Below are 5,000 nucleotides of genomic sequence, written 5' to 3'. Positions count from 1 at the left end.
GTTTGCTAGCCCGAGTGGATGTACATGCAGGAATAACTCCGATCAATAAGAAGGAGCATCCCTATCGACAAACAAGCACTGGATTCCATTAGTCAAATTGCTCAGTGCTTACGCAGCAATCTCACAAATGAAATGTGCTCCAGCTCCAGCAACCCCAAGCTCCCCTGCACCTGCTGCCACAGCCCCCAAGCAGCCCCACCCACCACCATGTCCACCACCCCCTCCAAGAACCCACACGCAGAGACGAGCTGTCAACAGCCCCACTGAGACACTTTGGGTGAGGGTGTGCGCGAGAGAGAGAGGGAGAGGGAGAGAGAGAGAGAGAGAGAGAGAGATACAGTATGTAACATGGAACACTACAGGACAGCTTTCTAGAGCCCCGTTTGAAACCTCACAGTTATATAAGAAAAGTGTACGAGGAGAGTATAATGTTGTACATACTCAACACACACACACACACACACAGACACACACACACACACACACACACACACACACACACACACACACACACACACACACTCGCGCACTCTCTCTCTCTGTATACAACTTTCTACCTTTCAGCTGGAACACTGATCTTTACTTTACATCTCTTTGACTTTGAATTAAATAGCCCAATGCTAACTGGAGGCAAGATTTGCGTCGACCTCCTGACTCCAATATAACATGTCTCTTCACCACAAGCAGCTCCTGAAGAGACGACAGCCAGAGAAGGGAATGAGAAACAAAAGAGAGAAAAAAAAGAACTGAAGAGAAAGGAAATTAAAAGAAGAGGAAGTAGACACAGCCCTATTGGCCCCTGAGCGGAGTGGTCACCGTAGATACCGAACTCATCAGCGTTTCAATCTGCTGTTGGCACTGGCCGAGTACAGCTATGGCTGCTAACGCACTTCTGCTGAGCTTGCTACTTCTGCGTGCCAAAAAAGACTCACTCAGCTTTACCACCTCGGGAAAAAGCAAACCGCAGGCTGGGTCCACTATCCCTGTGACCGCAGCCCTCTCTCTCGCTCATCCTCAAGCTAAGTAGTGGTCTGAGGAGCCGCTGCTGGCCCTTGAGCACCAGAGTTTTTACCAGCGTTTGACAGGCTTTTATTCACTGAATGGGTCTCAGATGACTTCGCCTTATAAAAACGAGTCTTCAGGTTCAGCTGTTATTCCATCTGTTGAACAAATAGGAAGTTTACCGTAGAATTGGATTTTTGAAAATGTTCTGGCCCCAGAAAATGGGTTACAACCTGACCCCCTTTTTTCAGCTGTTGATCCCAGGATGCCCCCGAGGCAACGTCTTAATGCGATTTACCAGAATTCAAAAACATCTGGAACTATCTGGAGATTACACACTGAACAAAACATTTCCTCAATGAAAGTCCTTCAACTGTCCCGCCAGCAGCAAGACCTCTGTGCCTGTATCCGTTTCCCAGTCCACTGGCGCTAACCCACTGTAGTCAAGTCAAGTCAACTTTATTTATAAAGCGCATTTCATACCCAGAGGTCATTCAATGTGCTTTACAAAAACACAGAAGCGGGACTATACACCAGGCCTATAAACACCGGGACTATACACCATATAACTGGTGCAAAATCAAGCCAAAGATGCTAAGCTGGTGATGTAGCGCATACTGTATACCATCTTCTGAGCTGCAAGCAAATACCTCTCCGTCAGCTGGTAGTTTATTTGCCTTGGTGCTCAGGGAGCTCCTTCGGCGGAGGAGAACTCGAAACGTGGTGGAGGAGGAAAGCGGAGGAGTCGACAGCAGCGCAGTGACGCGAGGCAGGAGAACAATAGGCAAAGAGCGGAGGGAGGGGCGGAGGGTGTGTGGGGGTGCGGAGGGTGTGTGGGGGGTGGGGGTGCGGAGGTGGGACCTGTCCAGGAGACAAACCCGGGCCCGATCGCTGTTCTCCGGCTGTCTGGCTGTCGCTCGGCGGGCGTCACAACGGTAGAGGGGAATAGAGGAGAGATGGCATCTGTCATAGATTACATGACATAATACCACCAAGGGCAGCAAGAGTATCAGCAGTCTCCAAACACTGGCCCGTTTCCAAACACACTGTGTATACACGCACACTCTCTCTCTCTCACACACACATGCGTGCATGCATAAACCCACACACACACGCACATACACATACACACACACACACACACAAACACACACACACACACAAACACACACACACACACACACACACACACACACACATACAGACACCCACAGACACAGACACCCACAGACACCCACACACACACACACACAGACACACACACACACACACAAACACCAGAGACTTAAATTCTAAATTACAACTGCAGAGGCTCGGGGTTGCAGCAGAAAGCGGTGCTACAGATAGAGAGAAATGATAGAGAGTTAAAAAAACCTGCTCCTCCATCCCCAAGACAGGAAACCATGAAACAGTATAGTGTTATTTTGCTGCTCCTCTTCACACACAAACACACACACACACACACACACACACACACACACACACACACACATGCACGCATACACAGAGGTACTATCTGCTTTCCCATTCAACTCAGTAGGCTGAGACAATTTGTATGTTCACAAAGTGCCCAGCTGTGTCAGGGTATTTGTGAGTGAGAGTGTTAGTGTTAATGTGTGTGTGTGTGTGTGCGTGTGTATGTGTGTGTGTGTGTGTGTATGCACAGTGCTAACTCTGTTTGTGTGAACTCATCCCCCTATTGGCTGGGAAATTGATGCATGAAGACTTACTGTGCCCCACCACGCACCCTTGTCCTCTCCACCGCTGTCCCCAAGATGCAATCAAGTCCAGATAAATACCCTCTCTCGTCACACCACTCTGTTTCTCTCCCTCTCTCTCACCGTCTCTCTCACTTTATGTCTCCCTTTTGTCTTTCACCCATTTCTTTTTCTCCCTCTCTCTCTCTCTCCCCTCCCTCCCATTTTTCCCTCCCTCCTTTTCCCTCCCATGCTCTCTCTATCAGTTACTTGCTAGCCATGTCTGGATCCAGAATATCAATATGACATTATTGCCGTCTCAGCCAATCAGTGGCGCCGACAGGGCTGGAGTGGTACGGGGTCTGAGGGGCAGCTGTGCAGGGGTCTGGCTTGATCAGAGGTGGGAAGAGAAGCAGGTCTGATGAGGCACGCTGGGAATGAGAGAAAGAGAGAGAGCATCTGATGGGACCGCAGTTCAGTGGAGGAGCAGGGGAGACGCCTCAGGCAAGCAAACACATACACTAACATGCACGCTCACGTACACACTCGCACGCGTGCATACACACAGACGATCTCTCTCTGGCGTTCTCTGTCTCTCTCTCTCTCTCTCTCTCTCTCTCTATCTCACTCACTCACTCACACACAGAAATGGTAATTTCAACACAAATTTATAAAATTGTGTGCCTATACTCACAGCCAAAACCACAAAAGCTATGTAAATGTGCGCACGCACGTACACACACACACACACACACACATACACACACACACACACAAACACACACACAATGCATTGCAGAAGGTAGTAAAAGTGTACTGCCAGACCTTATCACTCCCTAACATTTCTCTGGTAGGCTTTGCTATGCATGTATGTGTGTATGTGTTTGTTTGTGTCTGTGTGTGTGTGTGTGTGTGTGTGTGTGTGTGTATGTGTCTGTGTGCGTGTGTTTGTTTGTGTGCGTCTGTGTGTGCGCATATGTGTGTGTGTGTGTGTGTGCGCATGTGTGTGACAGGGAAAAAGATGCGGAAAGAGATGGAGAGATGTAGAGATAGAGACTGAGAGAGAGAGAGAGACACAGACACTTAAAAGTGAGATGGAGTATAACAGTTCCTTTGAGATTACGAGCCCATAGAGATAGAACTCCCTATTAGCATTCCTACAGTTGCCCGCGAGAGTCTGACAGCACTGCCAGTTCATATCTCCTGCCAATACCCAATCTCAGCTCTGATTGGACTCCAGTCATGTACAAGGTGAGGCCGGTGTTGAGGACCCTGCGGCCTGTTCCCAATCAGCCTTACAACAGGGGTGTGTGTGTGTGTGTGTGTGTGTGTGTGTGTGTGTGTGTATGCATGTGCAGGTCTGATGTATACCTAGCCAATAACACAACTGAAATGGAATCTGAAATTCAAGAGACGTTCAAGGCCAGTAGGAAGCATCTTAAGGCATGACACCGCTCGATATGCTAGAACAGGGGCCATGCATACGTGTCTGCTCACTGACACAAATATTTATGTGTGTGTGTTTGTGTGTGTGTGTGTGTATGTGTGTGTGTGTGTGCGTGTTTGTGTGTGTGTGTGTGTGTGTGTGTGTGCATGTGTATGTGTGTGCGTGCGTGCGTGCGTGCACATGCGTTTTCTCTGTGGCATGTTGTAGCCGTACTAATAAGCATCTTTGCCTTCACACACGGATGCCGTCCTTGACAGGGGGGTGGACTGGCTCGAGCGCACCCTCCGCAGCAACCTTCACGCCAGCAGGCATCGCTGACAAGCCACGCGGGGACCGCACTCCAACAAGTCCTCATTCCACATACCAAAACAATGGAGCGGAAAAAAGTTCCCAGTGTGCTCTGGTGTATTTCACTCATGACCAGGGGGTTGTGTGTGTGTGTGTGTGTGTGTGTGTGTGTGTGTGTGTGTGTGTGTGTGTGTGTGTGTGTGTGTGTGTGTGTGTGTGTGTGTGTGCGCGTGTGTGTGTGCTTGTGTGCGGGGTGGGGGGCATCCACATCCAGCCATGTTGTCAAGAGCCAGACAGAGTACCCCTTTATTAGACCACACCTCAGCAAACTCTCAAACCAAAACAACAACACTGTCCAGCACATAACAAACCACACAAGCCAGCAGTGTGCCAGCAGTGTGGGCAGCCGTGGCCTACTGGTTAGCGCTTCAGACTTGTAACCGGAGGGTTGCCGGTTTGAACCTCGACCAGTAGGAACGGCTGAAGTGCCCTTGAGCAAGGCACCTAACCCCTCACTGCTCCCGAGCGCCGCAGTAGGAGACAGCTCACTGTGTCGGGATTAGTGT

At 49.7% G+C, this 5,000-nt stretch overlaps 1 protein-coding gene across 1 annotated transcript in view; it reads right to left on the bottom strand.

Moving 5' to 3' along the window:
• mmp17a (matrix metallopeptidase 17a) overlaps positions 1–5,000 on the bottom strand; it is a 65,957-nt gene that overhangs the window by 31,055 nt on the left and 29,902 nt on the right. The window lies entirely within an intron of this gene.

This window comes from Alosa pseudoharengus, unplaced genomic scaffold (assembly GCF_046254945.1).
Source record: "Alosa pseudoharengus isolate Yale_2024_CS ecotype anadromous, Long Island Sound unplaced genomic scaffold, YU_APseudo_1.1 YU_APseudo_1.1_scf_14, whole genome shotgun sequence".
NCBI lineage: Eukaryota > Metazoa > Chordata > Actinopteri > Clupeiformes > Clupeidae > Alosa > Alosa pseudoharengus.
The sequence above is the reverse complement of the archived record's forward strand: the minus strand, read 5'-3'. Positions and strand labels throughout refer to the sequence as shown.